Raw genomic sequence first — 25,061 nt, 5'->3', positions numbered from 1 at the left:
AAACGGCTTCCGGTGGTGCTTGCAAGCACAGCGGCCGCATCAAGAAGATGCTCCCGCCGGTGTACGCAATTTTTGGCATTTTTAGGGGTTTTCTCTCTCTCTCTCTCTCTCTCTCTCTCTCTCTCCCCCCCCCCCCCCCCCCCCCCGATTTTATTTTGGCCTTTAGGGCCTAAGGAACGGGCACCAAGCCAGTTTAAAACTGGTGATGAACCCCGTGGGAGTGTCGGGCAGCCGGAGTGGAGATGTCGAGTCCGGAGTGCGCGGCAGTTGGAGGGGCGGGCCGAAGCTGAACACGAGGCAGTAGAGGCGGCAGGCCCAAATCCAGGGCGTGGCATGTAGAGGGGAAGATGTACATTGGGTGGCTCCTGCTTCAAATGTTTTTAAGGAGTTTGAAGTCCAGTCCCGGGGGGAAATTTTTTTTTTAAGGATTGAAGAAATAAAAATAATAAGTCACTAAAGGATGCAAAAAGGGCCGCAAGGAGCAGCTATGAATAAGGGAGGAAACGCGGATTCGCCATCGAGTGAGAGGGCCAGCAAAAGCGAAGACAAGATGGTGGAGGCCGGACCGCATGGTGGGGCCACACTGCTTACGGTGGAAAAGATGACCGAGGTGATCGCTGTGGAGCTGGAGAAGCAGCTTGCAAGGCACACGGTGTGGTGATATGCATCACTAAATACACAAGGGGTTAATGTAAATACACTACAACTAAGTAAACACTAGAGGGAGCACCAGGGACGTCATGACATGCAGACATACAGCTAATGAACACATAGAATAGGACGACCAATGGGCAGTCAAGACACCCAGAGGTGACACCACCACAAGGTGGCAACCCGTATAAAAGGACAGGGTACACATGCTCTGTCTCTTTCCACAGGCGACACAGAGAGAAGGTCAGGGGCAGATCAGAAGCATCACACCCGCCACATGGCTTAGAGCAGACTGGTTAGTTAGACTGAGTTACTATAGCAAGATTAGCAGGAGAGTCGAACTCAAGTAGGAGAATTGTTAACTGTTCAATAACTGTTAAACCTATCTCCAAGTCTGAACCTTCCTTTGTCAAAGCATACATCAAGGAAGGAGCTTATGCTACATGAAGAAGCATAATACAACATGGTACCAGTGACTGCCTGTTGAATCTATATCGTTCAACTCAGTGAGATCCGTGACTACCAGCAACAGCACCCAGGCAAGATGATTGAGATTCCGGTTCCTCAGCAGCTCAGGTGCCACAGCAATCTCAGTGCCAACTGCCGTGCATTCAAGCAGAGATTAGAGATTTACATGGTAACATCCGACCTAGATGGCGTGGCCGATGCTGGGAAGTTAAAGCTTCTACTCACCATTGCAGGTGAAACTGCACCAGAAATCTTCAACTCCTTCAGTTACTCAAAAGTGCAAGACAAGAGTGACTTCCAGACAGTCCTGGACAAGTTTGAATACTACTGCGAGGTAAACAAAACAGAAGAAATCGGTAAAACTGGCGCCTATACTCACCACGAGGCAAAGGTAGGCTTGCAACAGAAGCAAACGGCAGTTTTGATTGGCAGCCATCTTGAGAAAGGAGCCGCACATGCACAGTTCTCCAGAAGACGCGAACCAGCAAAACAGTGTTTTGCGCATGCGCGATAAGCCACGCATGCGCAGTTGCGAAAAGGGCGCACAGTAAAGGAAAAGTGATCTGCGCTGTGCAATCCATTCCTACGCTCTACGTCACAAGCGCCATGACGTCAGAGGCCCCGGACCACGCCCACTTAAAGGGGAAATGCCCGAAAATAGTGAAAAAAAAATTTAAAGCCAGAAAACACAATTCTTTCACCTGGAACGACAGCACAATGCCTAAACTTTGACCAGTAGCTGAAAGTAACCTCCGCAGAACCCTGTGACAAGCAGTTAGCATCGCCCTATTTAGTCCTTGAAGACTACGACTCAGACGTTGATTTCTTGGAAATAGCGAGCACAGTGACAGCTCTGACACAAGAAGTGATGATATGGTCCTTGAAGACTATGGCTCGGAAGATGATTTCACCATTGGATGTGGTGACCTCAGTACCAAATCCGAACCGCAACGAGATGTGTTGTACAGTGAAGCATCCGACACAGGCATGGACAGGTTCTTCGGATTTGAGGATCCTCAGCCCAGCATAGACGACATCCTAACCCAGTAGTACAGGATTATGCTGCGGCCTGACGCCACGAGACAGAGAGCGGTACAAGCCCACAGAGAGCGGTCTGATGCCACACCAGTGGTCCACGCACCACGAACAGTGCTCCACGCACCACGAACAGTGCTCCACGCACCACGAACAGTGCTCCACGCACCACAAAGAGTCCCCGACTCCACACAGAGAGTGGTCCACGCACCACGAAGAGTCCCCGACTCCGCACAGAATGCGATAACAGACTCCACAGCGAGACCACTGCCGTCTCCACACAGAGAACACAGAAAGACTCCACAGCGAGACCACTGCACTACTCCATTGAGAACGCACAGATCGACTCCACAGCGAGACCACTGCATGACTCCACACAGGGAACGATGCCAGACTCCACAGAGAGAGCGATACAAGCCTCCACAGCGAGCTCGTTGACAGACTCCACGCTGGAAGCAACGCAAGACTCCAGAGCACAGTCCTTGCATGAACAAGACCATGAAGGTCTTTATCTGAGCAACCAGCTGCAGACGATGCAAGTCTGCCACGCTCAAGTGCACAGCAAGACGACTGACAGTCTACCACGCTCACGTGAACAACAAAAAGACTATGACAGTCTACCCAGATTATTTGAGCCACCAGAAGAAGACTGACAGTCTACCCAGCTCATCTAACCGACAAGAAGACACTGAAGATCTACCTACTGTATGTGCAATAAGTGACAAAGGCTTCACAATTCCCATATAAGATGTGTGACATCTCAGCGAGAATGACAGATCTCAGCTAGTATGTACAGAGGCACTCGACAAATCAAAGTGAGGCTACTAGTGACTCCAGTGACACCACGTTAATTCAAATCTCATCTACTCGAGCCTCTCCACAAGAACCTGAAATTACTCCAGACGGGGAGCATCAAGAAACCAAAGGTGATTCAAGTGAACCGGACATGACTCCAGATGGGGAGCGCCGAGGAATCAGAGACGGCATGCTCAATGAAACAGCAGATGCCACAAAGTACACTGACACAAGTAACTTTGTGAAGGACTCAAATTCTCCACTCGGTGTGGTCATTGAGCGCAGCAAGCACAACAACAAAGCCTACAAATACAACAACAAAGGCAACAACAAGAAGCATACCACAGGCACCAACGTCAACAACAAGCATGACAAAACCAACAACACTGGAACAATGACTGTTATGACATGGTACAACTCTGCCAATGAAGGACAATGTTACTGCTCAGCTCAGAACAATGGCGAGAGTGCAAACATACCATGGCATGTCAACGCATCTTATCAATTCATGTTTGCTACATTACAAGCAAGCAGACCAGTTTTCAAGGCAGCTAACATACGGCATCAATACCGCAAACACAGACACCAGTCCAGGTCAGACAGAAAAGATGACATCAAGAATCGCTACCACAAGCATCGAAAAAAATTAAGAGTCCAAATCAGACAACAAAGTGATTTGACCATTTGCACACCTTATAATGACTTCTTGGTTCCTTAAGCACAGGGACACTGACGGCGTTCACAAGGGAATTACAACATCAACATTGACACTTCCATAACAGCACAAGAAAGACACTCGACCGTGTAAATTCATGAACTTTCGACTCATAACTATTATTTGATATTGTATAATCCTCAATGTCATCATAACTATTCTTTGATCTTGTACATGTCGTCATAACTTGTACATGTCATCACTTATTTACCAGTTTTTGTTCAATTTTTCTTTAACACTGTACAGAAAATACGTAACACGAAAAAGGGGGAATGTGGTGATATGCATCACTGTAAATACACAATGGGTTACTGTAAATACACTAAGTAAACACTTGAGGTGCAGACATACAGCTAATGAAAACATGGAATAGGATACAACCAATGGGCAGTCAAGGCACCCAGAGGTGACACTACCACAAGGGGGCAACCCATATAAAAGGACAGAGCACACATGCTCTGTCTCTTTCCACAGGCGACACCTAGAGAGAAGGACAGGAACAGATCAGAAGCATCACACCCACCACGTGGCTTAAAGCAGATTGGTTAGTTAGACTGAGTTACTATAGCAAGATTAGCAGGAGAGTCGAACTCAAGTGGAAGAATTGTGGTTCAAAATCTGAACCTTCCTTTGTCAGAGAAAGCAGCTTATGCTACATGAAGAAGCATAACACAACACATGTAGGCATTGAAAAAGGAGATGGTGGTCGCACTTAAATCATTGGTGGAGGAGGCAATCGCCCTGTAGCCATCTGGGATGGCCACTTCCAGAATACAAAATGGATGATCGCAATGACTGTAGGGAAATACGGACAATGTTAGGAAAGCAAGCAGAGCCTGTATGCGTATTGAGAAGGCAACTCCCAGACGGGACTGAAACTGTAGGTCAATTAACATATTGATGGCCCATCTCCGGGAACAAAGGAAAGACATTCAAGCAACCGATCTAGCTCCAGACACCCCGATGCCAGTTCCCCAAACCGAAAGCATAAACAAAGCAAGGCCAACGGCCACCTAAGACACGCCCAGCCATCAGGGCACCCACCCCTTTATTGGTCAAGATCAATACGAGTGATCAAGATACGGCCCAATTGATCTAGGCCAAGTTCAAGGCCCGCCCAAAAGCGCACGAAGCCCCTTCAGGTATAAGAAGAAGCCCCCGAGAGAAAATCGCTCTCTTGGACTCGGCTCTCAAAGCGGAGAGTCCCGTCCACCAGCTGCACCAGAAGCAAGTAAGTCCAAGGTCAACGCTCGCCATCAGATGGATGACCTTAGCTATTCTCCTGTCACCTCTTCGAACCCAACAGCTTCAGATCTGAACAATGGCCATTGTTCCTCTGACTGAGTGAGCACCTGAAGTTAAGTATAGGCGTTAGCGTTAGAGATAGTTTAGGTTGTAGTATTTTGTGCATGAGTAGATATTACTGTGTGTGTAAATAAATAGTATTGACTTTGAACTAACTAACCGGTGCATTGGTTCTTTGATCAGTATTCGGGTTTGAACCTTGTGGCGGTATCGCAAGATACCTGGTGACTCTAGAGCAAACATAATTAGGATTAAGGAAGGCGACCATATTGCCTGCCATATTTCTAACCAGATAAATATAGCAACAGCCCCGCTGAGGGTAGCTGTGGCAAAGGCATCGGCCAAAGTAAGAGAACAGGGTGAAAAGGAAGTGGAGGAGGCCGTGTCGCAGCACAGCGACCAGCTCACCTCGATGGGGGACGAGCTGCGGAGGGTGTTGGACGTCAACAGAGGGCTGCGAGTAAAGCTCAAAGATTTGGAGAACTGCTTGAGGCGGCACAATCTGTGAATTGTGGGCTTGCTCGAAGGGACAGAGGGCTTGAGGCCAACAGAGTACTTTGCTAAGATGCTGGCGGAGTTGATGGGGGAGGGTGAGGAACCCTCCCGGTATGAACTGGACCGAGCTCATCGGTTGTTAAGGCCGAAACCCAAAGTAAATGAGCCACCAGGAGCAGTAATTATCTGCTTCCATAAATACGATGTGAAGGAGAGAGTGTTAAGCTGGGGAGGTGCCGTGGGCTGGTGCTAAAGTTCGGATATACCAGGACTTGACGGTGGAGTTGGCGAAGAGGCGAGCGGTGTTCGGCTGAGTAAAGGCTGTACAACAAGGGGTGCAATTTGGTATGGTTTAGCACAGTAGGTTAAATAGCTGGCTTGTAAAGTAGACCAGGCCAGCAGCACGGGTTCAATTCTTGCACCAGCCTCCACGACCAGGTGCCGTAATGTAGCGACGAGAGGCGTTTCACAGTAACTTGTGACAATAAGCGAATTTCATATTTCATTTTTTTTTTCGTATGGTATACCCTGCGAAGCTGAGGGTGACGTACAACACCAAAGATTTTTATTATGAAACGGTGGAGGCGGCTGAGGTGTTTGTGAAGGCAGAAGGCTTGGGACAGAAGTGAGGAGTGGAACTGGAAGAAAGATTATGGACTTTGATTGGGGAGCTGGAAAATGTGTAAATGTTGTAACTTTCATTTCATTGACCTGTATTGTAACTTTATTGACTTCACATTGTTATAGAGTTTAAGGGCGAAATTCTCCGACCCCCGCGACGGGTCGGAGAATAGCGGGAGGGCCTTCCCTACATTTTTCCCGCCCTCCCGCTATTCTCCCCCCCCCCCCCGCCCAACTCCCGACACGAATCGCTGCCGCCGTTTTTTTACGGCCGGCAGCGATTCACAGCTGTTCGATGGGCCGAAGTCCCAGCCCTTTACGCTGTTTTTACGAACGGCAAACAGACCTGGTCTGGCTGTTCGTAAAAACGGCGGGAAGAACTCGCTTTTTATAACCATGGCACCGATTGGCACGGCAGTACCACGGCCGTGCCAAGGGTGCCATGGGCCCGCGATCGGTGGGCACCGATCGCGGGCAGCGGGCCCGATGCCCGCGCACTATTTGTCCTTCCGCCGCCCCGCAGTATCCATTCGCGGGGCGGCTGAGGGGCATCCCGGCCCGCGCATGCGCGGGTTTCGCGCAAATACGCGGTGACGTCATCCGCGCATGCGCGGGTTGGAGTCTTCCAATATGCGCATGCGCGGCTGACGTCATATGACGTGTCAGCCGGCGCTAACTCCGGCAAGCGGGCTTAACGAAATTCGTTAAGCCCGTGATGCCGGAGCTTGCGGCGTCGGGCTGCTAGCCCCGACCGGGGACCAGAATCGGTTCCCGGTCGGGAAGGGGCGCGCTGGCGTCAAACCCGCCCGGGTTTGACGCCAGCCTTACGATTTCTCCCGTTTTGGGAGAATCGCGCCCCAAGTTTTTGTTTGGTTTGATTGGCATTCTGTGTTGTGACGGTTATATGTTATTTTAGTGAATTGTATGGATTGGATTGTTTTTCTTTTTCTTCTGGGAGTGGGTGGGAGGGGACGGTATTCCTTGAGGAGGGTGGGGGCACCCGTGCTAGCTAACTAAAGTCGGCTAGTGAACGAAGGTGAGGTGAGAGGAGGGCTGTGGACATTGGAGCCTGGTTAGCAGGTTTTGATGGGCCTACCAGGCGAGAAAGTGGGGGGCAGTGGGAAGGGATCGATACTGGGTGAGGTTTTTTTCAAGTGGAAGTGCAGGGGGGATTCTGGGAGGGGGGAGGCGGTTCAATATTAATAATGGGTAGGGGCAGGTCAGGCTCATGGGGCAGGGCCCGGTGGTATGATGATGGGGGTAAGAAGGGGGGGGGGGGGGGGATGAGGGACCCCCAGTTAGGATAGTCATGTAGAAAATGAGGGGGTTGGGAAGCCCAGTCAAGAGGTCAAGGGTGTTTGCGCATCTTAAAACCTTGAAGGCCGATGTAGCAATGCAGCCGGAGACTCACTTGGGGACCAGGTGAGACTTAAAAAGGGCTGGGTTAGCCAGGTGTTTCACTCGGGACTTGACGGAAGGGCTCGAGGGGTAGCAGTTATGGTCAGCAAAAGGCTACGGTTTCAGATGGAGAATGTGGTTGCAGATCAGGGGGGTAGATATGTGATTGTGACAGGGGCTCTGGAGGGGAAGCTAGTGGCGCTGGTAAGTGCATATGGTCCCAATTGGGACGATGTGGGATTTGCGAAGAAAATGTGGGGGGGCCATCCCCGACTTGGACTCACACAAACTGGTGCCGGAGCCAAGGTTGGACAGGTCATGGCCGCGTTCACTGGCCCCAACAGGGGGGGGGCGATGGCATTGGCTGGGCTAAGGGTGGAAATGGGAGGGGTAGACCCTTGGAGGTTTCTGCACCCGAGGGAGCGAGAGTACTCATTTTTCACGGTGGTCCATAAGGTATACTCGCGGATTGACTTTTTTGTGGTGGGGAAGGGGCTGCTGGCTGGGGTTAAGGGGTCGGAGTACTCAGCATTTGCAATATCAGATCATGCTCCACATTGGGTGGATATGGTACTGGAGAAGGGGGTAGCGCAGAGGCCAGGGTGGAAATTAGATGTGGGACTATTGGGGACCAAGGGTTTTGTGACAAAATTGAAAAAGTAATTGAAAAATATGTTGGTTTCAACTGCATGGGTGAGGTGTCAAAGGCTGTTTGGGAGGCTCTAAAGGCGGTGGTGAGGGGTGAGGTGATCTTGTTTAAGGCCAGGGTGGACAAAGAGGAGAGGTTGGAGCGTCAGAGGGTAATAGATGAGATGCTGGATGTAGATAGGAGTTATGCGGAAGATGGGGACACAGCGAAGTTAGAAAGAGGAAGGAACTACAGGCGAGTGATGAACATAAGAACTAGGAGCAGGAGTAGGCCATCTGGCCCCTCGAGCCTGCTCCGCCATTCAATGAGATCATGGCTGATCTTTTGTGGACTCAGCTCCACTTACCGGCCCGAACACCATAACCCTTAATCCCTTTATTCTTCAAAAAACGATCTACCTTTACCTTAAAAACATGTAATGAAGGAGCCTCAACTGCTTCACTGGGCAAGGAATTCCATAGATTCACAACCCTTTGGGTGAAGAAGTTCCTCCTAAACTCAGTCCTAAATCTACTTCCCCTTATTTTGAGGCTATGCCCCCTAGTTCTGCTTTCACCCACCAGTGGAAACAACCTGCCCACATCTATCCTATCTATTCCCTTCATAATTTTAAATGTTTCTATAAGATCCCCCCTCATCCTTCTAAATTCCAACGAGTACAGTCCCAGTCTACTCAACCTCTCCTCATAATCCAACCCCTTCAGCTCTGGGATTAACCTAGTGAATCTCCTCTGCACACCCTCCAGTGCCAGTACGTCCTTTCTCAAGTAAGGAGACCAAAACTGAACACAATACTCCAGGTGTGGCCTCACCAACACCTTATACAATTGCAATATAACCTCCCTAGTCTTAAACTCCATCCCTCTAGCAATGAAGGACAAAATTCCATTTGCCTTCATAATCACCTGTTGCACCTGTAAACCAAAAACCAACCTTCTGTGACTGACTATCTACCAGGAAGGTGGTGCGGCAATTGAAGCGAGCAAGGGGTACAGTTTACGAGCATAGAGAGAAGGTGGGGAGTATGTTAGTAGGTCAGCTTCGGAGAGAAGCGGCGGCAAGGGAAATTGTTCAGGTGAGGGACAGGGCAGGGAAGTTGGTGGTGGCTCTGGATCAGATTAACAAGGTCTTTGAGGAATTCTATGAGAGGTTGTACAGGACAGAACCACCTGGGGGACTCCGGGAGGTGCAGGAATTTCTAGATGGACTGGACTACCCGAGGTTAGGGGAGGGGGACAGGGCTACATTGGAAAAAGCAATAGTGGAGCAGGAGATAAAAGATACGATTGGGAGGATGCAGTCGGGGAAGGTGGCAGGGCCGGATGGGTTTCCGGTGGAATATTAGAAAAAAATTCAAGGATAAGCTGGCACCACTGATGGTGGGGATGTTTGAGGAGGCGATAGGGAATGAAAAATGAAAAATGAAATGAAAATTGCTTATTGTCACGAGTAGGCTTCAATGAAGTTACTGTGAAAAGCCCCTAGTCGCCACATTCCGGCGCCTGTCCGGGGAGGCTGGTACAGGAATCGAACCGTGCTGCTGGCCTGCTTGGTCTGCTTTAAAAGCCAGCGATTTAGCCGAGTGAGCTAAACCAGCCCCTGGGGGAAGGGGGTGTTGCCACAAACTTTGGGGAAGGCATCGATTTCCCTATTGCTTAAAAAGGTAAGGATCCAACGGAGTGTGGGACGTATTGGCCCATATCACTTTTAAACGTGGACGCAAAGATATTGACGCAGGTACAGGCAGGTAGGCTGGAGGAGTGCCTCCCGAAGGTGATAGGTGAAGATCAAACGGGGTGTGTGAGACGGAGGCAGGTCTTTTCAAACGTTAGAAGGGTATTGAACGTGGTTATGGCACCGGCGAAGGGGAAGGAAACAGATGTGGTTGTGGCATTGGATGCCGAGAAAGCATACGGCAGGGACTCAGTATCTATCTGGGGTGCAGTTACTCGGGATTGGAAGGGGCTCCGTAGGTACAACATTTCTAGTTTGATGGGGAAGGTGAAAGCTGATCTGGCAAGGTGGGATGGTTTCTCTCTGTCACTGGCGGGTCGGGTACAGGCGGTTAAAATGAACATGTTGCTGCGATTTCTGTTTATTTTCAAATGCTGACGATTGGGGGTTTGGGTCTTCCTAAACTGATGTATCACTACTGGGCGGCGAATTTGGAGAAGGTGCGAAGCTGGGTCAGAGGGGTTGATTCCCAGTGGGTCAGAGTGGAGGAGAGTTTGTGGAGGAGAGTTTGTCCCCGATGGCCCGGGGAAATTCTCAGGGAGTCCGGTAATAATAGCTTAATTGAGAATTTGGAGGCAGTTTCGTCAACACTTCGGGTTGGGGGCAGGGTCAAGGAAAATACCGATTTGGGGAACCATAGATTTGAGCCAAGGAAGTGGGATGGAAATTTTCGGAGATGGGAGGAGAAGGGGATTAAGACACTAAAATATTTGTTTCTTGGGGGTCGGTTTGAAGGAGCTGGGAGCGAAGTATAGGCTGGAGCAGGGGGAAATGTTTAGATACATGAGGGTTCGAGATTTTGCCAGGAAGAAGATACAGAGCTTCCCAGTGGATCCAGCCTCCACATTGCTGGAGGAGGTGTTGACGACAGGGGGACTGGAGAAGCGGGTAGTATCGGCGGTTTACGGAGCTATTTTGGAAGAGGAGAAGGCACCGCTGGAAGACATCAAGGCAAGGTGGGAGGAAGAGTTGTGAGAGGATATGGAGGATGGGTTCTGGTGGACGCCTCCACTTTGTGCACGATATTGAGGCTGATACAGCTGAAGGTGGTATATAGAGCACGGGGCCTCACGGTAGCATGGTGGTTAGCATCAATGCTTCACAGCTCCAGGGTCCCAGGTTCGATTCCCGGCTGGGTCACTGTCTGTGTGGAGTCTGCACGTCCTCCCCGTGTGTGCGTGGGTTTCCTCCGGGTGCTCCGGTTTCCTCCCACAGTCCAAAGATGTGCGGGTTAGGTGGATTGGCCATGCTAAAATTGCCCGTAGTGTAAGGTTAATGGGGGGATTGTTGGGATACGGGTTACGTGGGTTTAAGCGGGGTGATCATTGCTCGGCACAACATCGAGGGCCGAAGGGCCTGTTCTGTGCTGTACTGTTCTATGTTCTATGTTAAGTCACAAGGGCAAGGATGAACCGGCTCTTTGAGGGGGTAGAAGATGTGTGTGAACGTTGAGGGGTGGGGGGGGGGGGGGGGCGCAAATCACGTTCATATGTTTTGGTCCTGTCCGAAGCTGGTGGATTACTGGAATGAAGATTTTAGGGTAAACTCTAAAGAAACTGAACCTGGGCCCTCGGGAAGCCATATTCGGGGTGTCAGATCAGCCAGTGTTGGAAACGGGTGCGGAGGCAGATGTTATAGCCTTTGTTTTGTTGATCGCCCGAAGGCGGATCCTGTTGGGATGGAGATCAATCTCTCCCCCCCGGTGCCCAGGCATGGTGGAGGACCTGCTGGAATTCTTAACTCTTGAGAAAGTTAAGTTTGAACTGAGGGGAACGATGGAGGGGTTGAACAATTCATGGGCGATATTCATTGTGCACTTTCAAGAATTGGATTACATCGAACATTGTGGGGGGGGGGGATGGTGTTGGGAGGGTTGGGGGAGGGGGGACTGTGTGTTAATGGTGACTATGGGTGATTCCTGATTTTGTTTTGTTATTTGTATATGCTAACATGCGGGCTGCTGTTTGTGGGTTTGGTGGGGAGGATGGGATTGTTGTTGATGGGGATTGAAATTGTATTCGTTACTGATTATTGTTTTGATGCGACCATCAATTCACGTGAAACAGAGGGTGGATGTAAACTGTGGCTTTAATCGACTAGAACAGTGCCTGCCTGCGACTGCTCTGCTAGTGAGAGCCGCCTACAGGGCAGCTGCTCTTTATACCTCCCCTCAAGGGGTGGAGCCAGGGGCGGAGCCCACAAAGGCACCAACATGATACATTCCAGGTAATATCGTAAAATGGTCCATAGGTGGAGCCCACATGGGCGTGATACAGTGACATACATGGTGAATGGTTAATGCAATACGTTCACCACATTCACCCCCTGTTAAAAAATTGAAGTCCGGCAGAGGTGAAGAGTTCACAAGTTCAGCCTGTCCTGCGCCTGGATTGTGCGCTGCGATCGCCAAAGATCTGGTATCGCAGCTGGCCCGGGTGTCGAACTCATTCGTGCGGGCATGGGTAGCGAAGCCACCGGTGCAGGCACAGACGTGGACTCCGGGGGCCTGTCTTCTGGAGCTTCGTTCCTGTGGGTTGGGGAAGGGAGGGCGAGAGGTGGTGCGGGTGCCATTTCGACCGTCGGAGTGTTCTATGTATACGCACTGGGGGTTGGTGTGAAGGAGCTGGACCCTCTCGACCAGGGGGTCAGACTTAAGGCTCCTGACGTTTGCGGAATAGGACGGTCCCCGGTGTCTTCAGCCAAGACGGAAGCGAGACCCCGGAGGTGGATTTCCTGGGGAAAACAAACAGGCGGTCATGAGGGTTCTCGTTTGTGGCCGTGCAAAGGAGGGACCTAATAGAGTGGAGTGCATCGGGGAGGACCTCCTGCCAGTGGGAAACTGGGAGATTTCTAGACTGTAGGGCCAGGAGGACGGTCTTCTAGACCGTCGCGTTCTTCCTTTCCATCTGTCTGTTTCCCCGGGGGTTATAACTGGAGTCCTGCTCGAGGCGGTGCCCTTACCGAGCAGGTACCGACGCAGTTTGTCGCTCTTGAAGTCGATGCTGAGGCGCTCAAAGGGCCGGGATGCCTTTACCAGGTGGGCTTTATCCGCTCGATAAAAGTGCAGCTTACACTCCGTGGAGATTGGGCAGTCGCTGGTCATGGCTCTGACCTCCTCGGTGGAGTAGGGCAGTTTGCGGGCCTTGATGTAGTGGAGAAACCGGGTGACCCCCGGGTGGCAGAGGTCATCATGGATGGCCCGGAGTCGGTCATCTTGCGTGCTGGCGCACGTGCCACGGGACAGGGCATCTGGGGGCTCGTTGAGCTTCCCAGGACGAATTTTTATAGGTGGAGAGTTCGATCCTCTACCTCAAGATCTCATCATTCTTGATCTTGGCCCGCTGTGTATTATCAAACATGAAGGCTACCTAACGTTGGTCGGTAACGAGGGTAAACCTACCAGCGAGGTAGTGCCTCCAGTGCCGTACAGCTTCCACGATGGCTTTGGGCTTTTTTTTCGGCCAAGGAGTGGGGAATTTCGGAGGCATTGAGGGTACGTGAAAAAAATGCTACTGGCCTGCACGCCTGGTTAAGGGTAGCGGCGAGGGCGACCTCTGCGCGTCGCTCTCCACCTGGAAGGGGACAGACTCATCCACCACGCGCATCGCGGCTTTGGCAATATCTGCCTTGATGCAGCTGAAGGCCTGGCGGGCCTCGGCCGCCAGAGGGAAGATGGTGGCCTTGATTAGCGGGGGGGGGGCTTTGTCCGCGTAGTTGGGGACCCACTGGGCGTAATAGGAAAAGAACCCGAGGCACCTTTTCAGCTCCTTGGGGCAGTGGGGGAGGGGCAGTTGCAAGAGGGGGTGCATACAGTCGGGGTCGGGTCCTAGAACTCTGTTTTCCACGACGTAGCCGAGGATGGCTAGTCTGGTTGTGCAGAAAACGCATTTCTCCTTGTTATAAGTGAGGTGAAGGGTTTGGGCGGTTTGGAGAAATCTCTGGAAGTTGGCGTCGTGGTCCTGCTGGTCGTGGCCGCAGATGGTGACATTGTCCAGGTATGGAAATGTGGCTCGCAGCCCGTACTGGTCCACCATTCGGTCCATCGTTCTTTGGAAGACCAAGACCCCGTTGGTGACGCCGAAGGGGACCCAGAGGAAGTGGAAGAGGTGGCCGTCTGCCTCAAAGGCCGTGTAGTGGCGGTCCTCCGGGCGGATTGGGAGCTGGTGGTACACAGACTTCAGATCCACCGTGGAGAACACCCGGTAGTGTGCGATCTGGTTAACCATGTCTGCGATCCGGGGAAGGGGGTAAGCATCGAGGTGCCTGTACCGGTTTATGGTTTGGCTGTAGTCTTCAACCATCCGGTTCTTTTCCCTGGTCCTGACGACCACCACCTGAGCTCTCCAGGGGCTATTGCTGGCCTCGATGATCCCCTCCCGCAAGAGTCGCTGGACCTCGGACCGGATGAAAGTCCTGTCCTGGATACTGTACCGCCTGCTTCCGGTGGCGACGGGTGTACAGTCGGCGGTGAGATTTGTGAAGAGCGGGGGAGGGTCGACCTTTAGGGTCGTGAGATTACATATGGGTAGTGGGGGTAGGGGCCCGCCGAACTTCAGAGTTAGGCTCCTGAGGTTACACTGGAAGTCCAGTCCCAACAGGAGAGGAGCGCATTGGTCGGGGAGTACATATAACTTTAAATCGGCGTACTCGTTACCCTGTATTGCGAGGGTTACGACAGTGCACCCCCGGATCTGCACCGAGTGCGACCCGGAAGCGAGGGAGATGGTTTGATGTGCCAGGAAGATTGGAAGCGAGCAGTGCCTTACCATGTCTGGATGAATGAAGCTCTCCATGCTCCTGGAGTCGAACAGGCAAGGCGTTTCGTGTCCATTTACCCGGATGGTCATCATGGAGCTCCGGAGGTGTTTGAGTCGCAACTGATCCAGGCTGACCACGCTGAGTTGCGGGTAGCCGGCATGGTTGGAGGTGTTGGGGTGGTCCCAAGATGGCTGCCCCCGTCGGTCGCACGTGTCGTGCGGCGTTGCCTATGACAGCCAAGATGGCGGCCCCCATGAGTCACACGTGGCGGGCCTCGTGAGCGAGGATGGTCAAGATGACGGTCCCCGTGAGTCGCACACATTGTGCGGGCTTGAAGATGGCTGCCCCCACGGATACCACGAGGCCAATGACGCGTCGGGGGGACAGAGCCAGCAGGCAAGCTGCCACACTGCGGGGTCTGAGGGCCTGTGAGTCTGAGAGTCGGGCCTGCGATTTTGAGGATTTGGACCTGGCCAGGCAAACTTTAGCAAAATGTCCTTTCTTACCACAGTCGCTGCAATTCGCGTTCCGGGACGGGCAGCGCTGCCTGGGGGGCTGATGTTGGCTGCAGAAATAGCAGGGTAGCCCCCCGTGTTGGGCATGCAGCTACCCGGAATAGGCCTGGGGTATTCTCTGGTCCGGGTCCTGATTTTCTCTGATTACGTCTCTGGGGGTCGCGTGATCAGACGGGAACGTGATGAGGCTTTGGGATGCTACTTCTGGAGAGGAGGCTAGCTTTACCGTCTCTTCCAGGTCGAGGGCACCTTTCTCAAGTAGGCGCTGTCTCACATAGTTGGACCTGACTCCAGTCACGTAGGCGTCCCGGACGGCGAGATCCATATGTTGAGTGTCCGTAACGGCCTGGTAGTTGCAACTTCGCGCAAGGACTTTGAGGTCACGTAGAAACTCCTTCAGCGATTCCCCAGGGCGTTGGCGGCGAGTAGTGAGATGCCGCGCGTACACCTCGTTCACTGGCCTTACGTATAGGCGTTTCAGCATCGCGAGGGCATCTGTGTAGGTGGAGGCTTCCTCGAGTTGTACAGAGATTCGATGGCTCATCCGGGCGTGGAAGAGGCTCAGCTTCTGGTCATCGGAGACGGAAGGCAAGGAGGAGGCTGCGAGGTAGGCCTCGAAACAGTGGAGCCAGTGCGAAAAAAATCCCTTTCACCTCCGCGGCTTGAGGGTCGAGTTCCAGTCGGTCAGGTTTGAGGGCCGATTCCATTGTGGTATTGTAGTCAATTAAATTGATACAACCATCAATTCACGTGAAACAGAGAGTGGATGTAAACTGTGGCTTTAATCGACTAGAACAGTGCCTGCCTGCGTATGCTCTGTTAATGAGCCGCCCACAGGGCAGCTGCTCTTTATACCTCCCCTTGTGGTATTGTGTGAAGCAAATAATGGCATGATGGGAAAAGTAGTCAAGTTTTCTTGGTACAAGTGAATTTAAACTGATTTTCATATAATCTAAGGCACAGAATACACAGAGACAGCATGTCCTGAGAACTGGGTGACTCTGAGAGTCTAGATAAGGCTTGAAACTAGAAGCAGTCTTAATACATAACAAGCTGAACAACTATTTCTTCCTGTTCCTAAACAAATTCTTCCCTTTCTTAAAACAAAGACAAGATAATGATATGAAACTCAAGTCCCCTAAAGGTCAGCAAGGTGACGCCATTGTAACGATTATTACTTATGTTTTACTTTCGATCAAATTCCTGACCAAGTTGTATTCATGTTATCTTGATCCTATAATGTATAAGAATCGCCTTCTTTTCTGTAATATCGCAGACTTGGGACGGACTCAGCAGTTTGTACTTGACTGCTTTCCGACTCCAAGTATCAGCCATTTACTGCTAGCAGTCAGTTCTAATTCGGAAATAAAGTTCAGTTTTGCTTACCTAATGAATCATGTTTGTATTTCTCTATCACAGTCAAGACGCGGGGAAAATATAAAATACAACACCCTCAAGGGGTGGAGCCAGGGGCGGAGCACACAAAGGCACCAACATGATACATTCCAGGTAATATCGTACAATGGTCCATAGGCGGAGCCCTCATGGGCAACAGCGTGATATAGTCACATACATGGTGAATGATTAATGCAATAAGTTCACCACATGTTTATTGTTGGGTGTAAATTTGGGAGAAAATCTGAAAAAGGTGAATTAAAATATTTTTTAAAAAGTAATTGCAACTAAACTAGAAGTATTGTAAATAAACATCTTTAGAAGGAGGGTTAAGTATACTTAAAAGAGAAAGGGGATATTACTGTATGCCTTTAAGAGGATGAACATGTGTTTGTATAATCACTAGAAGAGACATCTATGTGTTGTGTGTTCCAGTTTTTGTTTCATTTTTGCTGTAAGCATCAGAACAGACAACACAGCTCCTAATGTCTCCAAGCTACACAACTATGTCAGACTGTTCTCATATGGCTAACTCTGAATAAATCTCTTATGCATATTTGGTGACTGGTGTCTTATAGAGCAAATACACTGAAGGACTTATATCATTGTGAGAACACAACACACATCCCCACTGGCTCTTAATTAGGTCAAGAAGGTAATCAGATAATCAGTGGTTAGAACAATTTAGCTTGTGATCTACCCGCACAACCCCCAGGATAAGAGCCAATCCTGGGGTAAAAATGGAGGGACTTCAATTAGCCTCAGCATCTCTGGTCTATGTGTGGGGGAGAATCAGACAGGAATCCCATTCCTTATCAGTAAACCAGCTAGGAGGTGAGGGGGAGGACAGGATATGTCGCAGCTGTGACAATCTCCATAGTCTCACAACATTCACTGTCTGGGTCTACACATGCTGAATGGCCATTCGAACAGAGTACTGGAGGCAAATCAATGTCCAGTCTACTTCAGATCAGTACCTTGAGGATTGGAGGGAATGTGTGAGGACAACCGCTTGTATTTATGGAGCGATTTAACATAGTCAAGCATCCCAGAGACGTAATCGGAGAAAATTAACACCGAGACAAAAATGGAGATATTAGAAGGGGCTGTCACTACCTCTCTGGGAGGATTTCCTCAGCTCAGGAAGTAGGTTATTCAGGAGAATGTGCCAGGATTTTACCTGCCCTGGACAAGAGAGAAATACCTCAATAGTTCCCACAACATGATTTTTCTCCCTTCTTGAAGATAGTTACAATTGTCATATTCCTGAAGTCTAGGGGAGTTCATTTTCCCCCTAAATCCGTAGAATGAGTTCATGGAATGTTGATGTGAGCAGAAGCCAGGCAGCTTTGAAACCCTCAGTTGGAATATCATCGGGCCACAGGGTTTCATAGAATCCCTACAGTGCAGAAGGAGGCCATTCTGCAACAACTCTCCGAAAGAGCATCCTAACCTAGGCCCCACCCTATCCTTGTAACCCCACCTCACCTTTGGACACTAAGGGGTAATTTAGGCTGCAGGGTGACTAGGACAGGCTGACTGAGTGGGCAAACACTTGGCAAATGCAATATAATGTGGGTAAATGTGAGGTTTCATTTCATTTCATTTCATTTCAACCTTTCATTTCATTCAGGTTATCCACTTCGGTGGCAAAAACTGGAAGGCAGTTTAGGAAAAGGGGAAGTGTAACAAGACCTAGGTTGCATGGTGGATCAGTCACTGAAGGTTGGCATGCAGGTACAGCGAGCGGTGAGGAAAGCTAATGACAGGCTGGCCTTCATAGCGAGAAGATTTGAGTAGAGGGATGTCTTGCTGCAGTTATACAGTGCCTTGCTGAGGCCACACCTTGAGTATTGTGTGCAATTTTGGTCTCCAGTTTGAGGAAGGACATTCTTGCTATTGAGGGTGTCCAGCAAAGGTTCACCAGACTAATTCCTGGGATGGTAGGACTGACACATGAAGAAAGACTGGATCGACTGAGCTTGTACTCACTGGAGTTGAGAAGAATGAGAGGGGATCTCAGAAACATATACAAGCCCTGATGGGACTGAACAGGCTGGATGGAGGAAAAATGTTCTCAATGTTGGGGAAGTCCAGAATTCGGGGTCACAGCTTAAGAATAAGAGGTGAACCATTCAGGACTCAGATGAGGAAGAACATCTTCTCTCAGAGTGTTGTGAACTTGTGAAATTCTCCACCACAGAAAGCTGTTGAGGCCAGTTGATTGGATATATTCAAGAGGGAGCTTTACCCCTTTAGACTCAAGGGGTATGGAGAGAAAGTGAGAGTGGGATACTGAAGTTGCGTGATCAGCCATGATCATTGAATGGTGGTGCAGGCTCAAAGGACCGAATGGCACTCCTGCACCTATTTTCTATGTTTCTAATTCACCTAATCTGCACATTTTTGGACTGCGAGAGGAAACCAGAGCACCTGGAAGGAACTCACGCAGACAAGGGGGGGGGGGGGGGGACATACAAATTCCACACAGGCAATCACCCGAGGTCGGAATTGAATCCGGATCCCTGGCACTCTGAGGCAGCTATGCTAACCACTGTGCCAACTTATTTTTTTATGTTAGTTTGTTGCTGATCTCCCATCGATGGGACTCATCCATGGATGCTACCGCAAGGATTCTACCAAATCTCTGTCAAGCTGAGAGCAGCTTCTATAAGTAAGGCTTTTGTACCAGTGAAGAATGAATGCCACCTCTCTCCCAGTGCCACCAATTCCTTTTGCAACTCCACCAACACCCAGTCAATTTTGCCTCTCATCCCCTTCAATGTTCCTCCTGATTCCCTCTCTCCTGTGTGTGTGCAGATCCCACCACTAGATGTCATCACTGCTTTGCATGCTGTGGGTCTTCCTCTTCTGATCTGCTGTCAAACACATCCGAGGTTACACATGCCACACTGATGTTGTCAGTTTGAAAGCCTCCGAGGATGAAAAATGTTGGGTGGGAGAATCGCCATTCACGACGGAAAGTCGCACTACTCCGTTTCACTATTCTCCGCCCAAGCGAAAATGGCATGGTCATGAAAGGCACCGCGCAGCCTGGAGAATCGCCTGAGGTGGTCCGATGAGCGATTCTCCGGGCTCCTGGCGATACTGCGGCCCGGATGGGCCGAAGTCCTGACGGTGTGACCGGAGGTCTAATGTGGTTATAAAAATTGTCAGCCAGCGATGCAACAGTAGGAGGTAGGGGTCGGCGTGGGGGGGCACCTCGGGCTGGCGGGACGGGCATGGCCGTGGCTGGGGGGGGGGGGGGGGGGGCGAGGCAGGAAGGCTCTCCAGGTTCGGGGGGGGGGGGGGGGGAGGACAGTCCCGCCGGCTGGGAACGTAGTGCTAAAGCCACAGGTGCCATTACGGCGACCAGGCTGATGGGCACGACCCCAGGCGTTGGCTTAGCACAAACCTCCCGGCCATGCGGATGGGAGCCGGACCCCCCCCCACCAGGGGGCGGCCCTCCCTGCCGGCGGGTAGGTGCAGGGCCACACCCAAGGCAGGCCCCAGTGAGGGCGTGACTCCGGACAGATTTCCAAGTGGGAATCGAACCCGGGACAATGGCGCTGTCAAGCAACAGTGCTAACCACCATGCCACCCCCACCATTTCCTTCCATCGTCATTTCACCATGGGATTCCCAAAATAACCCATCCCTTTCCTCAGAAGTGAACCCCTTCACTTTTTCCATTTCTCCACTCACGTTCCCTCTTCCACCACTCCTTCATTTCCAGAACCTACCTACCCTTGACCGGATTCAATGGCCATCCCAATTCCCCCCTCCTCCCCAATTCCCCCCTCCTCCTCCCTACCCCACCCCACCCTAATTCCCCTTCCCCCAACTCCCTCCCCCACCCCAATTCCCCCTCTCCCAATTCCCCACCCCTGAGAATGGGGCACGCGGCGCTCCGCGGACAACGGACGACAAATTCAAACACCCTGGGCGCGATTCTCCCGAGTTACGAAAAATCGGGAAGCTGGCGTCAAAAACGGGCGCGTTTGACGCCAGCCTCCGCCCCCCCCCCCGACCGGGAACCGATTCTGCTCCCCGGTTGGGGCTAGCATCGCGCAGCCGTGAACTCCGGCATCGCGGGCTTAACGAATTTCGCTAAGCCCACGAGCCAAAATTAGCGACGGCTGACGCTTATGATGACGTCAGCTGCGCATGCGCAGATTAGACTACTCCAACCTGCGCATGCGCGGATGACGTCATCGCGCTTATGCGTGAAACCCGCGCATGCGCGGGCCGTTATGCCCCGCAGAAGCCCCGCGGATGGATCCATCGGGGCGGCGGAGAGAGAACGAGTGTGCGGGGTAAGTACCCGCTGCCCGCGATCGGTGCCCACCGATCGCGGGCCCATGGCACCATCAATCGGTGCCATGGTTCCCGAGAACGGGACTTTACGGCCGTTTTTACGAACGGTCAGAGCAGGTGTGTTTTACGCTTGTAAAAACGGCCGTAAAGGCCTTGGAAATCGGCCAGGAGAGAATCGCTGCTCGCTGTAAAAAAACGGCGGGCAGCGATTCGTGTCGGGAGGCGGGCGTGGGGGGGGGGGGAGAATAGCGGGAGGGCGTCGGAGCAGCGTGTCCGTAAAAATTTACGCCGCCCGCTATTCTCCGATTTTTCGTAAGTCCGGAGAATTGTGCCCCCTGCGTGCGCCCAGCTTCAGGGAGCGGGGAGGCTGCAGGTTAGCCCTGCGCGCATTTAACTGCCTCAGGTCTGAGTCACGTGCGTCCCCGCTGTGCGTGCTTGTGCACGTGACCTCACGATCAAGCAAGCGCATGAGTCTTTAATATGCCGTGCGTGCGGGTGCACGCAGCCTCATGTCCCGTGCGTCCCCGCTGTGCGTGCACGTGCACGCGACTTCATGCTCAAGCAAGCGCGTGAGTCTTTAATATGCTGTGCGTGCTGGTGCACGCAGCCCCATGTCCCGTGTGTGTGGCCTCAGGATCCAGTGCGTGCCCGTGCACTGTGCCGGCCTCTGAGACCAGCTTTCTCCGCTGGCTACGTGGCGGCGGCTGGAACCCCAGGACCACAGGGCGACTGGGAAGAGGGAGGAATAAACAACGGAATACGACGACAGCTGTGTTTGCTTCTGATCACTCGGTGAAAATTGCCCGGAGACCCCGGACGGGGTGAGTGCTCAAGTTGGAAAGACCAAGTTAGCGGCCCCCAGAACCACGCTAACTTTCTGTAAAGTTAATGCAGTTCCCAACTCCTTGAAACATAACTGACAATCAGAGAGAATCAGTGTTCCCATAGAACCCACATCAAAGGGACAGCGTAATCCCCTCACCGCCACCTTACCCCCACCAACCTCCCCCACCCCAACCGACCGTCCCGTCAACCACCCCGTCGCCCCCCCTCGACCGCCCTGTCGCCCACATCAATGTCATCGACAGCCCCAATCGACCACATCGGTCGCCCCAATCGACCTCATCGGTCGCCCCAATCGACCTCATCGGTCGCCCCAATCGACCTCATCGGTCGCCCCAATCGACCACATCGGTCGCCCCAATCGACCCCATCGGTCGCCCCAATCGACCCCATCGGTCGCCCCAATCGACCCCATCCGACCACATCGTTTGCCCCAATCGACCACATCGGTCGCCCCAATCGACCACATCGGTCGCCCCAATCGACCACATCGGTCGCCCCAATCGACCACATCGGTCGCCCCAATCGACCACATCGGTCGCCCCAATCGACCACATCGGTCGCCCCAATCGACCACATCGGTCGCCCCAATCGACCACATCGGTCGCCCCAATCGACCCCATCCGACCACATCGACCGCCCCAATCGACCATATCGGTCGCCCCAATCGACCATATCGGTCGCCCCAATCGACCCCATCGGTCGCCCCAATCAACCACATCGGTCGCCCCAATCGACCACATCGGTCGCCCCAATCGACCACATCGGTTGCCCCAATCGACCACATCGGTTGCTCCAATCGACCACATCGGTTGTTCCAATCGACCACATCGGTCGCCCCAATCGACCCCATCGGTCGACTACCCCCGTTGCCCCCGTCGGTCGCCCACCCCCGTTGCCCCCATCAGTCGCCCCAATCGACTGCCCCCATCAACTGCCCCGTCACCTCCATCGACCGCCCGTCGCCCTCCTTGCACCCCATCACCCTCCTTGCACCCCATCGCCCTCCTCGCCCACCTTGCCCCCACCTAGCCCTGCACACCCACTTAGCCCCTCCCTCATCCACCTGGCCCCCTCCCTCATCCACCTGGCCCCTTCCCTCATCCACCTGGCCCCCTCCCTCATCCACCTGCCCCCCTCCCTCATCTACCTGCCCCCCCCTCACCCACCTGGTCCCCCCCTCACCTACTGAGCCCCCACTTGACCCCCCCCCCCCCAACCAATCCCTTATCCACTCCCCCTTCCTCTGGAGGCAACTTGCCCACCTCACTATATGAAGGATGTGTCCCACTGAAGAGGGTGCTGAGAAGATGCACGAGGGTGTTGCTTGGTGGGAGCATTTTAGATATGAAGAGAGGCTGGATAAGCTGTGTTGTTTCCTATAGAGCAGAGAAGACTGAGAGGGGACCTGATTGAGGTGTATGAGATTATGAGGGGTTTGGACAGGTTGGATAGGAAACAACTTTTCCTCTTAGTTGAAGAGTCAATAATTTTTTTTAAATTTGGACTACCCAATTCTTTTTTTTCCAATTGAGGCGCAATTTAGCATGGCCAATTCACCTATCCTGCTCATCTGGGTAGGTGAGACCCACACAGACACAGGGAGAATGTGCACACTCCACACGGACAGGGGGCCAGGATCGAACCCGGGTCCTTAGTGCCGTGAGGCAGCAGTGCTGACTACTGCACCACCATGCTGCCCTTGAAGGGTCAATAATAAGGGGGCATAATTTTAAAGTGAGGTGTTAGAGAAAATTTGAGGAAAAGTATTTTCACCAAGAGGGTGGTGGGAGTCTGGGCTGCACTGTCTGGGAGAGTTGTAGAGGCAGGAAACCTCACAACCTTTAAAAAAATATGTGGATGAGCACTTGAATGTCACAGTATTCAAGTGCTGGAAAGTGAGAGTAGTGAAGATTTAGTGTAGTTCTGTCTGGATGAGCTGAAGGACCTCTTCTATACTGTATGACTCTAAGTGATCTTAGTTTGGAATATCAAGCTGTGGAATCAGATGAAGTGGAAATAATAGTGAGAAAAAAATGTCACTGGTGGGAGTTGTTTATCGAGTCCCTAACCGTAGCTACACTGTATGACCGTGTATAAATGAAGAAATAATGGGGCTTGTAAAAAAAAAAGTAGTGCAATTATCATAGGTGATTTTAATTTTCAGATGGATTAGACAAATCAAATTAGCAAAGGTAGCCTGGAGGCTTATGCAGTTTATGCCTGACAATGTTTCGTGGCCAGTTGCTGAGAACAAAACATTCTGGAACCAGCGGAGTGCTGGCATTATTTGACCTGGTAATGTCTAATGTGACAGGGTTTGTGAATGACTTTGTAAAGGATTGTCTCGGTAAGACTGATCAAAACATGATGGAATTTCCCATACAGTTTGAGGATGGAAATTTGGGTCTAAAAGGGCATGAAAACAAAGTTGGCTGAAGTAGAATGGGGAAAGTATGTTAAATGATAAGACAGTAGAGAAGCAGAGGTAGACATTGCATGACTCTCAACAAAGATATATTCCATTGAGAAAGAAAGACTTTATGCGAAGGGTGCACAATCTGTGGTTAAGTAAGGAAGTGAAGAATGACGTTAACTTGAAAGAAAAGGTGTACAATGCTGTCAAGGTGTGTGGTAGGTCAAAAGATTGGCAAGTTATTAGAAACCAGGGAAAGATAGTGCATCATGATGGCATAGTGGTTCGCACTGCTGCTTCACAGCGCCAGGAACCCAGCTTCAATTCCAGCCTTCAATTCCACACTGTGCGGAGTCTGCACATTCTCCCCGTGTCTGCGTGGGTTTCCTCCGGGAGCTCCGGTTTCCTCCCGTAGCCCAAAGATGAACAGGCTGGGTGGATTAGCCATGATAAATTGCCCTTGGTGTCCAAAAGGTAGTGGGGTTACGGGGACAGGATGGGGAGTGGCCTTGATAGGGTGCTCTTTAAGAGGGTTAGTACAGACTCGATGGGCCGAATAGCCTCCTTCTGCACTGTAGGGATTCTATGAAGACTTTTTTTAAAAAGTGGGGGGGAATGTTAGGGAGAAAACTAGCAATAAATATAACAACAGACAGTAAACTTTCACAAGTATAAAGAAAAAATAACTAAATGAAATGAAAATCACTTATTGTCACAAGTAGGCTTCAAATGAAGTTACTGTGAAAAGCCCCTAGTCGCCTGTTCGGGGAGGCTGGTACGGGAATTGAACCGTGCTGCTGGCCTGCCGTGGTCTGCTTTCAAAGCCAGCGATTTAGCCGTGTGCTAAACCAGCCCCCAAAGTGAGCATAGGTCCCTGAGATGAAACTGGGGAATAAATAATGGAATGCAAGGAATAGGAGAGACTTTGGACAAGTACTTTGAATCTATTTCA

General features: G+C 51.5%; 1 protein-coding gene across 1 annotated transcript in view; it reads left to right on the top strand.

The window, feature by feature from the left end:
- The first annotated feature begins 21,496 nt into the window (after positions 1–21,496).
- Positions 21,497–25,061, top strand: part of slc39a13 (solute carrier family 39 member 13) — a 101,164-nt gene continuing 97,599 nt past the window's right edge. Inside the window, exon 1 of the mRNA XM_038807326.1 lies at positions 21,497–21,671. The gene's annotated coding sequence lies outside the window, so the exon portion shown is untranslated. The remainder of the gene's footprint in view (positions 21,672–25,061) is intronic.

This window comes from Scyliorhinus canicula, chromosome 9, assembly GCF_902713615.1.
Source record: "Scyliorhinus canicula chromosome 9, sScyCan1.1, whole genome shotgun sequence".
In the NCBI taxonomy this organism is placed as follows: Eukaryota; Metazoa; Chordata; class Chondrichthyes; order Carcharhiniformes; family Scyliorhinidae; genus Scyliorhinus; species Scyliorhinus canicula.
This window is presented reverse-complemented; position numbering and strand designations above follow the sequence as displayed.